The 18,424-nt window shown below is 41.9% G+C and overlaps 1 long non-coding RNA gene across 1 annotated transcript; it reads left to right on the top strand.

Moving 5' to 3' along the window:
• The first annotated feature begins 2,388 nt into the window (after positions 1-2,388).
• On the top strand, positions 2,389-10,262 carry LOC116996717. Its single transcript, XR_004418009.1, has 4 exons — positions 2,389-2,487; positions 4,104-4,169; positions 8,929-9,119; positions 9,985-10,262. It is a non-coding gene; the product is annotated as an uncharacterized LOC116996717 (long non-coding RNA).
• The last annotated feature ends 8,162 nt before the right edge of the window (positions 10,263-18,424 follow it).

Genomic DNA, 18,424 nt, shown 5'->3' with positions numbered 1-18,424 from the left:
TTTCTCACCTACTGGAAAATCACTGTCAGATCACAATGATAAATGGGGTATTTAATCTTGAGAAAGTTAATTTTTGCAGCTAGACTTTGTTACCAAATTCTTTTCCTATTACAGTGATTAAGGGCTGGCCAAGAACAACTGTCTCCCACTGAGGGGTTTAAGTGCATGACCAACATGATCATTTTTGCAGTCAAAGCAAATAACTCCATTTAATTTTCAGAGAAATAATGTGTAAATTTATGCCTGTTTTAAAATGAATTGTTTTATATTGAAATAAAACCAGCAAATCTATTGCTCCCCTGGATACATCATTTTCCCTCTTAGTACAAGATGAATGCAAAGAAGTGAATGGGACATGTGAGCTGCTAATGCATCACTTAGTTTCCAGCAGTGCCTTAAATGATAAGGATTTAGTCTTGCAAAACACCATAAAGCTGAGTGAAAATTTTCAGTGAAAAAGAGGGAAAGAGAGGAACTGCAACATAAATAATTCCTGTGTTTGGACAAAATCATAATGTGAGGATTCCTTACAGGTACAATATGACCTAAAGTTACCATACAGAAAATTTAGATTTGTCAGGGCTTCATGAGAAAACAGCTGGAGACTCTTTTCCAAACCCAAGTAAGGAAAGGCAGACTCACTGAGGTGAGAGAATACTGCTTTGAATAATACCTCAGTAACTCTGCTTGCTGATGAGGTGTGCATTTATTGGCAGTCATTGTTGCTGTGCTGCTTCTCCCCTTTCCCAACCTCCCCACACCAGATCTTCCCATTTTTTCTTCAATTAGCTCTCCTCTTTAGTCTTCTTCTGCCACATAGGAGAACAAGGCTTTCCAGCCTGATAGTAAGATCAAAATCTGTAAAATAAAATGGAAGATGGGGAAAAAAAAACTTTGAACAATAAAGAAAGAACAAATAATTTTGATTAAGATCATGATAATGTGTCCTCAATTACCACAGCAGTCTGGCCACCAAACTATTAAGTGGGGGTTGGGGGGAATCCACCCTAGTATCTCTCATTTTATTAAAACACTGTCATTTTTAAGTGCTGCCATAAATTTACCCACTAGACCCATAAATCCAGACTTTGTGCCCAAGTCTAATTGCAGATCAGAAGGTGCTATGTCCACGTAGGTTTTCATGGATTCACTTCAGAATAATTAATGCATGAAGGGTCTTTTGTGTAGACCAAGCCAAAGATAATACAAAGAAACCAGCAGTAAAATAAAGCAGCTGCAGAACAACAGAGCATCAGTGAGCCTGGGTTTCGTGTGCTACCATTAAACTCTTTCACTTTTATTCACTTTCTTTAGTATGTCTGTGGTGATCTTGAGCTGATAGGTAGGAGGAGGTGTGTAGATGTGAATAATTTCTGAAGCCCACTGGATCTAGAATGTGATAGAAGCTCATGAGCTCTCCTGCCTGGAGCCCAAAAAGGCTATTTGTAGTATAAGTCAGGCAATATTAGGAAAAACATACAGTAAAAATTGATGTAAGTTATCCTGTTGTGATTTTTTTTCTTCTTTTATTGAAAAGTTTTGAATTCAGAAAGAGGAAAGTTGTCCAGTAAAATTGATAAAGTCATTCCTTCAAGTGTTTATGGTGCCTTCTGAGACAAACACATCCTGTTGGTGTCATTTTTGTAGCTTACTGAGTCTCCACTGCACATGGAAAGACTGAGCTGTAGGAAGTCACCTTTGACCACCTCTGAAATGGAACTTCACTGGACAGCTCAGATAACCTCTCTCTACTCCTCCCAGGCTATTTATCCTTGTTTCAACCACCAAACCTTCCTTTGCAGTCCTGCTATGGTTAGCTGTTATTTACAAGAGGATTTTAGATGTTCTTTTTACTGTACTTTGGAAGGGATTTTTAAATTAAAATCACTCTAAATTGAAGATCAGTGATCCTTGCTTCAATATAAAGGAAGTTGGATAAAATTATAATGAAATTTACTTTTAAATACTGTAGGCCTGAGATAGAATGAGTTTGTGAATGGAAAATAAAATAACAGGAAGGTCAAAAGGTCAGGAGTTAAAAATGTAAGAGAAAATAATCATACAAGGATCACAAAACACACAATTGACTTCTGAGAGACATTCAGTATTCAGAAATATATGGATTACCTTAATTTACTAAACACTTAAAAGGGATAAAAATCCTCAGGTTTCAGAGTAAAGACAAATTTCAAATGAATGGAATGAAGAATAGCAACTTTCTCTACATAAAGCTATCATTTCTTCATTGTCCATAAGGTAATATCTTGGGATTTTTCTCCAGTGCTAACTTCTGTCAGGAGCAGGTTGCTGAGGCTGATTCTGGCTGGTGGGTCAAGTTATATTTCTGCAGGGCAAGTGACCACAAGGTGAAGTAGATATGGTGTGATTTCCCCCTTCAAGAAACTGCTCTCCTTTTAGGAAATCTCTGGGTCCCTGCTGTCTCCTAAGATGCCCTAGTTCAGCTGCTGGAAAGGAGACACATCCCAGGTGAGCCATTAGCAAAGAGAGCAGCTGGGAAGCACATGCAGAAGAAAATAGGATCCCACAGGCCTTTTCCTGCTTTATTGTGCTTTGTGCAGGATTCTCATCAAAGGTAGTTTTGCTTTTAAGATGATTTTTTGTTTCAATTCAGTCATCTTTATGAAAATGCTAATAACCTTCCCATAGCAAGAAAATGGGATTTTTTTTAAGTTTTGGCCAACAATCCAATTTTTTTTTTCCAGCCTCATTCCAGCAAAGTCTTCTGAAGTCCCCAAGTGCACAGACAAGATAGATTGCAGTAAACTTTCTAAGAGCAGATTCTCATTTGAGCGGAGTCACAGGCAATACATTTTTATCCCTATACAGCAGCCAAAGGCTCTGATGTGGTAATTTTCACCTCCTTTACTTCCTTTTCTCCTCCTTCCTTTGTATTCACCTCGGTGTATTTACATCTAGAGACACATGGCTGTGTATCTGCATTCATAACCCAGAGCTGGAAGGCCCTGTGCTACACCCACCAGAGAAAACACAAAAAAAAAACAAACCAAAAAACAAAAACAACAAAAAAAAGCACTGAAGTTTATATGTGCAATTTTAACCAAAAAAAAATTATTGAAAATTTTGATATTCATCCTGCTCAAAGAAGCATGATTAAAACACAAATGGCCTAATGTCTGTGTAGGCATTGCAATCAGAACAGGGAACTCTGTAATTCAATCACAGCTATGGGGCAGAAAATGTCATCACAAGTAAGAATGGAAATATTGAAAAATGTGATTTAGTTTTCTAACATCTCCTGTATTACAGAAGCAGCCCTGGAATGCACACCCAAGACTGCATAATCTGGGAATTAGCTAAAGAGACAATGGCAGTGAAGATTCTTTTATTCAAAAAGCTGAGTGCTCTAATGCCACAAACCCCACTAAAAAAGTGCTACAAAAGATGATGCAAACAAACTGCCAGCCACACAATTATTCTCCCAGCAGGCTCATCAGACAATTCCCAGCATGCCCTCCTGCCTCTTCTGGGAATGTTTTTGACTAAATCTAACAAAATGATGATTCCAGTCACCTCCTTTTGCTGTCACTTGGGACACAAATTGGCTGCAGTGTCAAGTCCTTGAAGGAACCGATGGTTCTCACCAGCAGTGTTTGACTGTCAGATGCAAAAACACTTGGCAGACACACAAGCATGTTGAAAGCCATTGGAAAAACTTACCTTTTTTTTTCCAAGACTGAGAAATCGTTAGGGAGGAAGCATGCTAAAATATGCGCTTTGGATACATTTCTTTTAAGAGAAGAGAGGAGTTTTTCCTATCACTTTAAGTTATTTCAGGAGAAAGTATAACTGGTCTTGGAAACTTCACAAGCAAACCATTCCATTCACTCTTCCTTAGCATAGGCACTATCTGTGCCTTTATTAGGAATAAGAATTTGAGCAAAACTAACTTCAGAAGCTGTTCATAGCACTTGTAGTTTCATTCCTAGTCATAAATATTTGTTTAAAGAATTTGCTTCCAAAAATTGAACTAGATGTCAAAGCTTAATATATTTTGAGCCTGTCCATCTTGGGAGGTTCTACTGATGTTGGATAGGCACCAAAATGCATTTCTCCCTCTGCAGATGTGGACCTGAAGCAGTACCTGGAGCATAAGTCAAATTGGTCCTGTTGAAATCAGTTTCCCCCATGTGAGTACTGCTGTGTGTGCTAACACAATTTTGTGGGGGAGGAAAGTTATGAATCTCATGGTGATGCTGGTTGCTTCACAAATTCCTGTCCTTTAAGGTGGGAAATGGCCATTCCACTCTCTCTCTCTCTCCTGGCTGTCTCACATGGGTCACACTATCTCTTCACCAGTGCAGCAAGGCATGTAACTCGTGAATTAGGAATAAGGACAAAATAAATCAGCCAGAATGAAAGCCCTGAGGTGCTCCTTCTGCTGCATCCTCAGAGTTCAGTAGGAGTTTTTTGACTGCCCATCCAGCATTGGCAATGAGCTCACTCTTCTTCCAGCTCATCCTTGGCTGCCCTGTTTTAGGTAGTTCTAGGAAGGTAGAGAGCACTGCTCCTACCAATTTTTGCTTGTGAAAAGGTTATGAAGGTGAAAATGTTATCTTTAAACCCTCTTTATATTTGTGAATCCTCATAAAGCAAGCATTTTAATTTTGTTCTGGTTTTTCTACTTGACTCTACATGGTTTACAAGCTTAGGAGAGCTAAAAGATCTTTTCTGCCTTTGGAGAAAGCTGTACTCACTGGTGACTATTCAAAATGTTTGACTTATTCAAAACATGTTATTTTCATGTCTAAGTGGATAGATCAGTTTCAGTGTGTGAGTGAGAAAGTCTGCTCTCATCCATCATTGAGTTTATGGAAGTGCATATTCTTGGATCAGGCTCCTCTTTTTTTTTTTTAAGGTATGTACCCACAGACTTCACCACCTCAAGTTGCAGAATCAAAACTGTTGAAATGGTTTGTCATGGATTTTACAGTCTTTAAGGGTAATATGTTGGATAATCACAAAAACACAGAATATTCTCTTTGTAAGGAACCCACAAGGATCTTCAAATTGAACTCTTCAGTGAATGGCAATACAGGGATTGTAATGGGTGATTTTCTCCAGATTTCATTGTAAATGAAGTTAACATCATAATTCAGAATATTCTTCCTTTACAATACCTCAAGAACTGCAAATAGAAATATGATCCCCAGTCTTTGTGAAGCTAAACTTCACATAGTGAGATAGCTGGCAATATCCTGCATCTTGTAGAAATATTCTCATTCAGCCCTCAAGAAATCTTTCTCCTTTGTCTGGCCTGTTCCACCACTTTCTCCTGGTCACATTTCCTGTGTAAAGGCTGCTCCTGTTGCGTCTCATTCTGGATCTCACAGAGCCAGCCCTGAAAATAGATTAACTTGAACATATGGCTGCAGTGCTTCCCAGATACCCTGCCTTCTGCCCACAGGAGCACAGGTCCTGCAGGACTCGCCTGGAGGTCATGGTCAGAGCTACCACAACTGCACCACAGTCCCAGGCTTTTTGCTGTCCCCAAAGAAGGACAATTTTCTATTCCTGCTGAATTCAGTGCAGCTGGAATTTGGCAGTTGCTCAGTCCCCAGAATCTTGTGTCTGTAGATATGGGTTCATTCATCATGGGCTCAGGCTGGACAATCTCTTCTGTCAGATGGCCAGGAGCACAGGTTACATTGGTGGTAAAGGGTGCCAGAGGATGAGTCCTCACCACCTTCCTCTTATTTTCAGGGGCCCAACCCCGCTCCATCTCTGCTGTCTGCTGCTGAAGGCAGAGCCCATCCCTCCATCTTCCCAGTCTAGCAGTTATTCCCTCAGGTCCCAAAGGCACTGACCCACTGGTTTATCTGAAAACTTCTAGTTGAAGATGTGGTCTGAGAAAAAAGAGCGTTCCTTTCCTTAGGGGTATGTATTTCCCCCTGCACATCTCATCGCAGCCTGATCTGTTTAAACATCAAAAGTGCTTGTGTAAATATATACAACGAGGCTAAGTGATTAGAATAATCTAATGCAAATTTCAAAGATGCTGAGGAGATCTGAGAAATCAACACTGTCATAAGTTTCATTTCCACAGCATGAGTGGAAATAATATTAGTAAAATACAGTTTGTACTTCAAAGAAAAGCAGTGTTGAAATGCTAATAAGTGAGAGGATTGCTGGAAGGTGGGGAGGGGAACATGGCAGGTGCAGGGTAAGCTCTTTCTCCAGCTGTAGATGCATTTTATTTGTTCATAAATGCCTTAGAAATGTAATAACCTCTCTGTGAGCAATGAGGCATTATTTTCCATTAACTTTTTGCCATATACTTTTTTCCTGCATCCTGATTTGCCTCCTGAGCCTGACTTTGACTCCACAGGCCAGCACTGCCTGGGGCATGGCCCTGGCCACTCTTGGCAGCACCAGTGACAGCCACCACAAGGACTGAAAATAAGAGCCATATAAACACACCCCAGGAAAGGAAAGCCTTCTCAAAGACATCACTCAGCCTCAGCCACCCCCTTCCCAGAGGAAAGGATGCTTCTGTCTTGGACCAAAGGGAACCCAGCAGGAAAGCAGAACACAGTGCACAGATGACTCAGGCAAGAAAATGCAGTGGAGGTGTAGCCCCTACAGGTGCCACCAGTCTGATATCTGCAGTTCTTGTCCCCATCACATCCCAAAATGGCACTGTGTCAGCCTGCTGAAGGGAGTCTAGGTGTGAGGGCATCGTGTCTCCTGTCTGATCTAAACATCCACTTCAAACTCTGCGGAGGCTGCACAGCTTTGCCTGCCAGCAGCCAGCTCATAAAAAGCTCCTGGGCTCTGGAGCTGACAAAGCAGAAGCAGCCCCCTTCCCATGACTGGAAGTGGCTCATCTGGTCCCTGAGCTGAGTCTTCCACCTTCTTTCCTTCCTCTTTATCCACTGAGTCCCAGTGCAGCTTCACTGCTCAAAGTGCTCATTTCCTCCATGACCAGCACTTGTACTGAAAGTGCAGCGGGCAGCTCCCCAGGGAGCTGATGGAGAGGTGGCACATCAAGGCTAGGAATGTGTCTTATTTTCTCAATTCTGAGGACAGGCATTTTCATGAGGAGGAAAAAAAAAAAAAGGAACATTTTTAGATCAATAAGAGGTGAACAGTTCAGAAATAAAAGCTTTTCCTTCAGAAATGCAAATCATTTGGATTGCTGTAACATCTCCAATGATCTAAAGCACTGCCTTTTTTGCTGCCTGCAAAGCAGCCATAGCTTGACCTGTGAAGGACAATTTCATTTCAAGTGACCTAGGGAAGCAATAAAAATGAAAAGACAATATGGAAAGAAACATCTATTTCAACACTCATGGCACTATTTTTATTTGCATCATAGAGATCATCGACCAGTTCTGTGTGATGTTTCCAAATTGCAATGTTCCACTGTAGCAAATGTGCTGTTTAAGGTCAATCATAAAACAGCTACAAGTACAATTTAAGCTTTTGCAATTGCAGGCAAAACAAGAGAAAAGGTACTTTGTACTCCATCTGGAATTCTACTCACTCTATACACAGTGTTAATAAAATACAGCTGCAGCTCGAGCCAGTGGCAATCAGAAGTCATTACCATCAGAAGCTGTTCAGTGGCCTGTGTGTCTTGTATTTTGTTGGTCTTAGCTCAGTGCCCATTGGACAGACATCCACATTGCAGGCAGAGCCATTGTGCCATTGGCAAGCACCGCTGTGACACATATTCTCACTGAAGTCCCTTTCAGAAGTGAAGTCCCTTTCAGGCTGGCTGTCTTACGTGGAGTGAGGTGATACTTCTTCTTCCCCTTCTGAACATCCAGAACCAGTCCCACGTGTGTCTACAGCCAGAGGCATTGCTGCAACAAGAGATGCTGTGTGTCTGTAAAACATCTCTGAGTGCACAACATGCAGCACAGACAAACAGGGCTTTGCTAACTAACTGATCCCTGATCAATTAGAAGAAAAAATCAGTAAGCACGCGACTTTTCTCTGCCCTGCAACATTTCCCTAACCTGCTTGTGCTTTTTCTCCTGTGATATTGGACATTCAGAGTATAATCCTGAGGCAGGAGCTCATTATCCCCTTTTCTGATTTGTCCTGCTTTCTCTAAACCAGCACTTTATTTGGCATGGGAGAGACATAATTTTCCATCCCTATGTTGCAGGATCAGCCTTTCTGAGGCACACAGGGAGGTGCTGCCAGCAGAGCATGCTGTAGCCCAGCTTTCAAGCCTCACTGGATCCATATGCTTCCAATGAGCAGGGTGATTTTTCCCCTGGTTTCTGCATGGCTATGACTTGTAGCTATCTCATCCATACAACCATGGCCATATGCTCTTGGGTACCGGCAGGAGCAGGAAAGAAAAGATTCCAATCTCAGGGAGCTGTGTCCGTCATTATCCCAGCTGCCACCACAACAGGACAGGGCTGGGGACTCTCCAGTTCTGTTGAGACTCTGCTCTTCTGTGACATGACATTTTCCACTCAGATTTGTCACACACCTCCCAGGCTGGAAATCATATTTTGAGCCATTAAATCCCCTAGTCCTATCTCCAGTAATATGTCTCATAGAAAAATGTCTGGAAGGCCTTTTTTGCTGTGAAAATACAGTAATAAAGTTGGAGTTAAAGGCTGTAAGAATCTAGAAATATGTATTCATTCATTGAGATGCTTTAAAAAGAGTACAAAGCTAAGCAAGTAAAAATAAAGTAGGTCTGATTTATACAGTAATACAGTAAAAGGGCTGTGCAGGAAAAAAAGCAAACAATCATTTTATGTATGTTTATGCACATTAACTTTCTAAGTGATTATACAGTCTCTAACATCTAGATTTTCATGGGGTTTTGTAATGCTTCAAAGGAATATAGCTGCAAACAGACAAGTATAAGTTTAATTTCCTTCATTTCAGTAACAGCAAATGCATATTTTTTTCTTTCAGACACTGCCTCTTCTGTCAGTAGTACTTACATTTTTGTCTGCTTTTCTGCTGATAAAATTCCACTGATGTCAACTATAGCAAACTTTCATGCTTGCTAAATTTGTGAACAAGAAAGGAATAAGAGCCACACTAAACAAACAAAAGTCAATCATCAAGGAGTAAGTGAGGGGTTTAGCCTGCTCCAAGAAAAGGTAAGTGAAAAGGCCTCTATATAACTCTTCCTCCATGCTCAAACATAATACATGGATGGTGTTATTTAAATAAAATCTTTTTTTTTTTTGCCTTCTTTTTGACTTGTGTGCTCTCAGAGGTAATTCTATTGAAAAGGCTAAAGCTACTGACATTTTGGTGTTGTGAAAGAGTGAGAATGTAAGCTAGAAATTAATGGGAGTGGATCCCTAAGTATATGATCCATTAAGTTGTGTTGCAGCCCTGAGAAATGAAGCATAGAGTATTTCCTTAAAACCAATGTCCCACAGGGGTGAAAACAAGACTAGGATCTTTCAATGCAACAGCTCAGTAAGTACCTAGGTATAAATACAAAATACCTCTGGTTTACTTAAAAGGGACTGTCCTGAAAAAGTTCCAGTGCAGCTGAAGACAACCCAGGGATGTTCTCAGGGCTGGTCAGCTGCAGGAGAATTCTTTTCAAAAGGATGAAATAAAGAAAATTACTCCCCAGGGGAGTTCTTTACATTGCACACCTGAACCTTAAATACAGAGAGAAGCCAGGCATTGAAAGAGTGCCAGCTTCAAAAAGTTGTTGGCACTGACAGACGTGGCTGATCAATGGTGTTTTGTTGCTACAAGGGGAGCTTCAGCTGAAGCTGTTTCCCCTTGGTCTGCTGCCAGGGACAGCAGCAGAGGTCTCTGAGGAGCTAAGGAAGGAAAAGGAGTCTGGAGGAATTCCTTTGTGGCAGTGACTACAAACTAAGAGGAATCACTCAGCCATGTACATCTTCTATAGCCAAAAGCTTTGCAAACATTAAAAGCAGTCAGTATGCTGCTGAAAAGAAAGTTAATTCAATCCTTCTTTTCACTATATTCTGTCTTCAGGTTCTGTGAGTGGCAGGGAAATTAAACACATCTGAAGACAGGTGCTTCTCCATCCTTCCCTCTGCACTTGGCATACTGGGATCCAAAAAACCAGCAGAATTATGAAGCTGCAATGGCCCAGCAGAAGGGCTCTCTTCCCACTGTCTGCTCAAGCAAAAACAGAATCACAGAATGGGTCAGGATGGGACCACACTGGGTCATCTGGTCCCACCTCCCTGCTCAAGCAGGGTCATCCCAGAGCACACAGCACAGCAATGTGTCCAGATGGTTCTTGAATATCTCCAGTGAGGGAGACTCCACACCCTCTCTGGGCAGCCTGTTCCAGTGCTCAGTGCTCAGTAAAGAAGTTTTTTCTGGTGTTCAGGTAGAACTTCTTGTGCATCAGTTTCTCCCCATTGCCTCTTATATCTTGGCACCAGGGAGATAAAGCCTGAGCAGGGGTTCTTCTTTGGTGAGGGGAAAATTTTCCTTATCCAAGCCCAGGAAGCAGTTTATACAGGTTAGTGTGCCTCAGCCTGGCATTTCCCTGGTGACCCCATTCTAAAGCTACAGCAACTCTGCTGCTTCCAGTCCCTGTCCTGTGCAATGTGCCCCTGGAGCACACGCATGTGGGTCCTGCACAGCATGGCCAGAGCTCCCAGGGTGCAGCAAACACACTCCCCCAAGCAGCTCAGGCTGCTCTAGGAGGGGCTTCAGCCTCTGCTGTAAGTTGGTCAGGACAACACAGCATCAGACTTGCAACATCAGGCCAGATGTTAGAGATGATGCCATCCCCACCACACACAACCCTGCTTTGGAGCAGCATCACCTTGGCTGGGGAAGCTGGGGCTCCTCCACTGCTTTGGGCTGGTTTTTACCACTTTCACAGTGACATCAGGCTCCTCAGCAGAAGTTAAACCCACACATGTGAACCACACATTGACATACTCCAGTTAGCACCTCTTGGGCAGTACAGGAGTTAAGCTGAAATTAGCTTAACTAATTTATTAGCAGGACTCTGGTGTGACTGACAATCACATGCAGGGTCCCTGTAACGTCAGATTTAAACTAACTCTGTCTTTCCAGCTCCGTCACACCCTTTTTGAAGCAATGATTTTTAATTTTTCTTCTGGAAATAAAACAGATGTTTTTAATAAACAAGCAGAGCCCTTGGGTGCTGCATCTTTTCAACCAGATGACAGTGTGACCAGAAACCATCTCTCAGTGTGATAACTTTTGCCTTATCTCTAAAGTAACACATTTGCCTGATCAATCAAATATAAAAAACACAATTTAAAACAGCTGCATTTTGGGTTTCTGAAATTCATTACATCTTTAGACTGTTACTCTTATCCCCTAAGCTGCAATATAATTTCAGTTAATAACCTCCTCCTTCACCTCTACCTTCGCCTTCACTTCACAGTATAGTCCCATTTCATCCCTCACCTTTAAAAGCAATTGATTTGATTTTTTGGTTGCTGGGGAGGCAGGGGATGGGGGACAGGACAGCAGTGAGGAGAAGGAAAAGCTGAGTTAGTAGAGGAAAACAGGGTTGCTTTCATGTCTTGCTTTTCTTTCTGCACATATAAATTTTAGGCAACGAGTAAACCTTTCCCATCTGTGACTATGCAGAAGTAGGTTACACTGCCTAAAGCAATTGCAGTAACTCACTTGCCACTTTTATAGAACTCTCTGCTTTATTAGTTTTATGCTGATAACTTTACTTTCCAGGCATATAAAAGGTAGGTAATTGAAATCACAAAGGCAGTTTAATACCTGAGCTATCATATCATCAGCTGGATGGATCTGAAACCAGATCCTTTCAACAGGGTAGTGACATAGTTTTTGTAACTGACTGTTCTCTGTGTAAAAAGGACAAGTGACAGAAGGACCTTTTTTCCTGACAGTGGAAGAAGTTCTGTAATATTTAGAAGCACAAATTTAGGACTATCTGGTCAGAAGCTACTCATCTACTGATAAAGGCACAATGGGATAAACCTGCAATCCAAATGTTTGGAGTAGTGGGATTAGTAAAAGCAGAGAATTTTACAAACTTTCTGGATCTTCAAAGTGTTACAGAACTTGGGTTTATTCATATGAAAAACTATGCTTTTGTGGCTTACAGGCACAGATGGAGAAACAGCTTTCACCATTTCAGCCATGATGAAATATTTCACAGTGGCTAACAAAATGCACGAGTGAAATTAAAGACTTCTCTTTCCATGGAAGAAATAAGAGTGATAACCACAGATGTCTGGTGCAACCAGATCTCAGGATCACTCTGAACTGACTGATAGCATGCAATTCCAACACCTCAGAATATATTACAGTATACAGTAGACCTGGGAATTCCACCTCCTGCACTTCTACTTCATCTTCCACACCATTAAAAGGTATTCCTTCAGTCAGTCAAGCATGATATTGGTTTCTTCTTCCCTGCAGAGTGTGGCTGTAGCAGCAGCAAACAGCTGATCCAGTGTGCCATAAATTTCCAATTCAGATGGCAACAGAGGTCTCAGTATATGTGAAAGCTGAGTTTGGAAAAACTGTTTTCAGATTGTAAGGATCCTACAGATTAGAAGCAAGGTAAAGTGCTTCATTGTTCATATAGTAACAATTGATCTACAGCTGGCTAAACACAAGCCCAGCTGTGGCCAAGAAGGCCAGTAGTTTCCTAGCCTGGATCAATACTGTGGCCAGCAATAGTGTGGCCAGCAGGACCAGGGCAGTGATTGTCCCTCTGTACTCAGCACTGGTGAGGTCACACCTCGTGCTGTGTCCAGTTCTGGGCCCTCAGTGCTGAAAGACACTGAGGGGTTGGAGGGTGTCCAGAGAAGGGCAGTGGAGCTGGGGAAGGTCTGAGGGAGCACAGATCCTGTGAGAGGCAGCTGAGGGAGCTGGGGGTGTTTCTCTTGGAGAAAAGGGGCTCAGAGGGGACTGTCTCATTCTCTAGAACTCTCTGACAGAAGATTGATTGCCAGATTGGGATCAGCCTCTTCTCCCAGTCAACAAGCAACAGGACAAGAGGAAATGGCCTCAAGCTGTGCCAGGAATGGTTCAGATTGGACATCAGGAAGAATTTCTCCACAGAAAGTGTGATTAAACATTGGAATAGGCTGCCCAGGGAGGTGGGACAATCACCATCCCTGGAGGTGCTCACAAAACAGCTCACTCAGTGCCATGGTCTGCTTGACAAGGTCAAAGGTTGGACTCAGTGATCCCAGGGGTCTTCTCCAAACTATTTAATTCTCTGATTCTGGGACTGTGAGTGGATACTTGTTATCTCAGCACATTTCTAACTTTCCCAAGATCAATTGCACAACTCTTGTAATTTAAATGACAGGAAATTATTGTTTGCTGATTTCCTGCACTTCAAACAGCAATTTGAGCTGAGTCTTCAGTGAGGGTTTTTAAACCTATAGCCACTAATTAGCTCATTAATTTTGAATCTCAAAAAATTAGAGAGTCCTGCTGTCTGCAGAAAACCAAAGCAAACAAATAGCTTTCTGTGCTGGTCTTTTCATTCAGCTTCAGAATGAAATGTTGTGTGCTGTTAGCTTGGGTTTGCAAGGCTGTGAGCAGAGGCATTACTCGAGGGAACATGAACTCTGCAAGCAGCTGGAGCTTGTGCTCTTTGCCTTGGTCCTTGATTAGACTTGATTCTTTAGGCAGAAATGGCTCCCTGGGAACCAGCAAGTGGTGCTAGGCTGAGATTCTCGAGACAAGAATTGCCTCCTGCTGTTCCCAGCTGCCAGTTCTGGGTAAACAGAAGTGAATTGTACTTGGGCTCTCCTTCACTTACCATACTGCAAAAGCAACTTCCAAGGCTTCATAGGTTTGATCTCACACACCAAACCATCAATATTAATGACAAAAGGAACACTAATATTGGGGAAAGGGCAACACAATGGTACAGACACTGCCACAGTCACAAGTGTGTCTGAAAGAACCCAGGCAGTTCCCCCTTAGGTCCCACATGTTCAGAACAAGTGGGAGGTTATCCAAGGACAGTCCACAGGCTGCATTTCACTGGCACCCAGCCCATCCTGACACAGTCATGGCTTACTGGACAAGACATCAACTTCTGCAGTTCAGTTGAACCTAAAGGTGAGTGGGCAGCAGTGGGGCTTTGGCAGGAGGGAAGAGGGCTGAAATTATGCTGAGCAAAGGACCACAAGCCACAGAGCACTGTTCAGCACCTGGGGAGCTGAAGGACTACAGAGACAAGTACAGGAAAAACAACCCTCAGGTTTATTAGTAATGTAGTCTGGCAATATTCCATGTATTAGAACAAAATGCAGATGCTAGACTTGGTCCAGTAAAGAACATGACAGATCATTTGGCTTTTGTTCACACCTTAGGGTATTTCACCAAAGGACCTGAGCTTAGTTGGAAACAAAACACTGTGTCCTGCAACTTCATGGGTCAGATCACTGCTTGGGCTGATGTTAATTCTGTCAGCTGCAGCAATGCCTGTCACCCCAGGGCACACTCTCCTGCTGGGCTGCAGCTTATGACAGCAGCCATGGAGCAAGTGGGAAAACCTCTTAACTTTCTCTATAAACCTGGAAGCAAGTTATTATCTGAGAACCAAACATCTCCAAAAAGACAAAGACTTTCAGATATTTTTAATGGTATTTTAGGGACTCTGGCTTATTTTCAATGTTAATAATCTGATTTAGCTGTATTTTTTTTTTAATACCCAAGAAAAAATTACAGCACATAAAAGACCATGAGGTTATATTTTAGTTTTCTAGAAGCTGAGATAGTCATATTAATATATTATGAAGGCATTGTAGCAAGAGTGCTAGGATTTTAATGATAAAAAATTCAAGGTCAGCAGAAAATATATATCATCATCTGCAAATTCATTTTAGATCTAATAAAATAGCATAGCATAGGAGATCTGTCACATCTTAAATAGGATAAATATTATTTATACTTTATGCTGCAACATTTTATCTTCTGAGGAAGCAGGAAGGTTCAGCAGGATTCAGTATCTGATCATGTAGCATCTGCAAATGTGCAGAGTGGCCACAGCAGCTCATCCAACAGCAACAGTCCAGGGCTGCAGGAATTGCCATGTGTGGGGAATGCTGGAGGCCAGCTGAGGAGAGCAACCATGCACAGCTGCCCCACACAGAGTCAGATGGGCCCTGCTGAAGGGATGCAGGTGGCACAGAGGTTATAACAAGGGGAGCAGGCAGTGAGTGAGGTGAGAGGTGTCAAGGAGCTTTGGCCAGCCTGGAGTTGCCTGACCTGACTTGACCTGTGGGTGAGTGACCGCTTGGGTTTCTCTGCAGGGGAAATGTGATGGTCATGGTGCAGCTGGTGGCAAGCAGAGGAGGGGAAAAGCTTTTGGCAGTGAGTGGTTTTCTTTGGGAGTGAGCTCTGGTGCGTGCAGGGCTGGCTACACAGGCTGCAGCAGCTCTGACACAGCCCAGGGAATGGAAGGAATCCATGCGCCAGCATCAGCAGGATGTTGGGCACTGGTCTGCTCTTGGTTGACTAAAACCTACTGACTCAAACCAAGCTCAGAAACGTTGCTTGCAGGAAAGGCTTCTTAAGCTGCTAATTTGCTGATGGCTTTGTGAACTGTTGAACAAAAGAGCAGTGTTTTTCTGAAGGTGTGATATGCTTAGATGGAACATGCCAAGTTTTATGTTGTCCCTGTTCTGCTCAGAAATGCTTTTGATTGTAGATCACAGCAGTGTTCTCGTGCAGTACTAGCAGGTAAATGTCAGGAGGGGATCTTTGAAATGCATGTAGCATCAAGAAAGTAGGGAGAATGTGGAAGGAATGCAACTTATTATCTAACTTCTGAATTATTCTTAATGTTCCAAATCAACAGTGGTTGTATGTTCTAAATGCCTGGTAAGGAATTGCATGGTGCTCCACAGGGACTCTGTTTGCTTTGGCAAACAAAAGCCCCAAGGTTAAGCTCTGCATAATGCTTTCTTGGCCTGCACTGCCAGACTTAAGAGGAGGGTGCTGAAAATGCCAACTGTGAGCATATGGTGGTGTCCTCTGCATACCCTTCCTTCAAAGCACTCAGTACAGCTTTGCTGTTCAGCTTTAGACAGGGAAACATCTTCATTGAACTTCCTATATAATTTTCTTCCTTAAATCTGTGCTCAATAGATTATTAGTTTTCTAATAAGGTAAAAATGGTAATAATGAGTTCTGTACAAGCTTGTGGACGTATTCTGTTATTCCTGAGGAAGAAAGCAGAGTGCAGATACCTTCTCATGGGATGCAGCTTTGCAGGATTTTTTCCAGGCAGGATGCATTTGGGTTTCTGCAGGCTTCCAAAGTCGGCTAGTGAAAGGTCACATTTCAGTTGTTGCCACCTTGAGCTGGCACACCTGTGAATTGTTGTTGACATCCAGGGTTAAGTCTTTGCACACCTCTCCTGATGGTGGGAAAATCTCACAGGGGCTCATCTTTGTCTCTGCCATCAAAATAAGGTGCTGAATTTAAATCAGACTGGAGGCACCCCAAGGGTTTATGTGCCTGACTAGCAGGGATTCACTTTCAAAATAATCAACTCCTGTCTCTATGCCAAAAATAAAACAGTAGGAACAGCAACAGGCAACTATAGCAGTAAAATACTTGTATTACCTGCTATAGAAATTGTGGGAGGTTGGCATTTTTACACTCTAATGCTTTTTTTTTTTTTAATTAGTGTGAAAATCTTCAACAGATGTGACGTAACATCAAGATGAAGTGAAAACGTTACTTGGGCCCTGAGGCACTCAGTATTTCTCATTTCAGAAAGAAACCAAAGTGAATTTCAAATTACAGTTACATTGGGGAAACACTTTGTGAGAATCACAGGCTGAAGAAGTGAGATTTAAAAGAATGCAGCAAACACTTCAGCATACTTTAGTGTTAGAAAATAGTAGGAGTTGGGATAGCTACAATAGGCTTTCTCATGCTTTGCAGCTGTTTTTCAACAGACCTGCTTATCTGTAGTACCTTAATTTGGTAGGCACAAATGCAATTTATTTTTCCCCCTTCCATATTGAAGTACAGGCTTGTGAACCTACTGTTTGTAGCAAAGGGAAACCAGTGGCTTTTCTATGGATTATTCTTCACATCTGTGGCATTGTCTTGCTGATTTTAGTCCAGCCTGCTTATGGAAGCTAAAATTCTAGGCCCTGCTTCAAATTTCCCATGTGTAGTAGCCACTTACAGCACACAATCTTAATAAAGGAGCATCATAAAATATGTTTAGTCTGCAGCTTCATGGGTAGATGGAGTCCAAGCTGCAGACAGCTGCTGCCAACTGGACTATTCAGCTGTGATTTTGTCAACTACTGTGTGTTCTATTTAAGTACCTACAAAAAAGGAGATGATAAAATTTGTCTGTGTCCCATGTGCTTTGAGCTTCTAGCAAATATTTGTTAATTACATGAAGACTTCCAGGAGATGAGTAATTGCACTTCTGCATCTTGCAGAATCTGATCTCTTCCTGCTTTAAGCAGCTTCATCTTTCATTCTTGAGAGCACTTTCCAGTGGAACTGTTGAAATTTAGAACAAATATTTTCATGCTAATGGTTAACATATTAACCTCACCTTAAAAACTTTGCTTATCTTCCCCACTTGTGCTTATGCTCATGTTGTGTTCCATAACACTTCCTGACATTTAAGATGAGCTGTAGATACTGAAGATTATTGAATTGTTTCCTCTTAGATAAATGGGAACTTTGCCATTGGCCCTTCTGGAAACAGGATCAGGACCAGGACAGATGCATGTAATGTCTTGCAAGACACACTAATACCTTTCTGCCTGAACAAACAGGACTCTCAGAACTTCTAAGTTTGTCCTCTAGCTCTCTTTAAAATGCTTGCTACTACTTTTTCCATTGCTCAGTACATTATCATGATCCTCCCATTCATTTTCTGGAAAGAAAACAAGCAATAGTGGATTGATCAAAAGACTCCCAGTCACAGGTGCTAAATCACACCTGAGTAAAAAGGAAAATGCATTAAATCTACAGGAGCACCCTATGAATTCATTATGAGCTGGTGCTGTCACCATAATAAGCAAATGCAAGAAAAGAGCTTACAGAGGTGATCAGAGCTTTTTTTTTTTTTTCAGGTTTTACAGGCACAATACATGCTGCTGTGATTTTAATTCAAGTCCTACTTAAGCTGTACTCATGACTCATAACTCCTGGGTATTACTGGATACATGTCAGAACTGTCCCTCTCTCAAATTAGAACTTCTTTTAACCAGGGACAGGATTTTCAATTAAGAAAATGGAGCCAACATGATTTTGTTCCTGACCTGTTTTTCAATGAAGTCAGAATACAAGTTCATTTTCCTGTTCCCACCATTTACCTTAAGACAACCAAAATGATGCACTTTCCCTGAAAGCAAGCTCTGAGGGCCTTTCCCAAACAGAGCACCTGCTTTTAGCTGTACTGAATAAGCAGAGAAAACACAACACATCA

Source organism: Catharus ustulatus, chromosome 5, assembly GCF_009819885.2.
Source record: "Catharus ustulatus isolate bCatUst1 chromosome 5, bCatUst1.pri.v2, whole genome shotgun sequence".
NCBI lineage: Eukaryota > Metazoa > Chordata > Aves > Passeriformes > Turdidae > Catharus > Catharus ustulatus.
The sequence above is the reverse complement of the archived record's forward strand: the minus strand, read 5'-3'. Positions and strand labels throughout refer to the sequence as shown.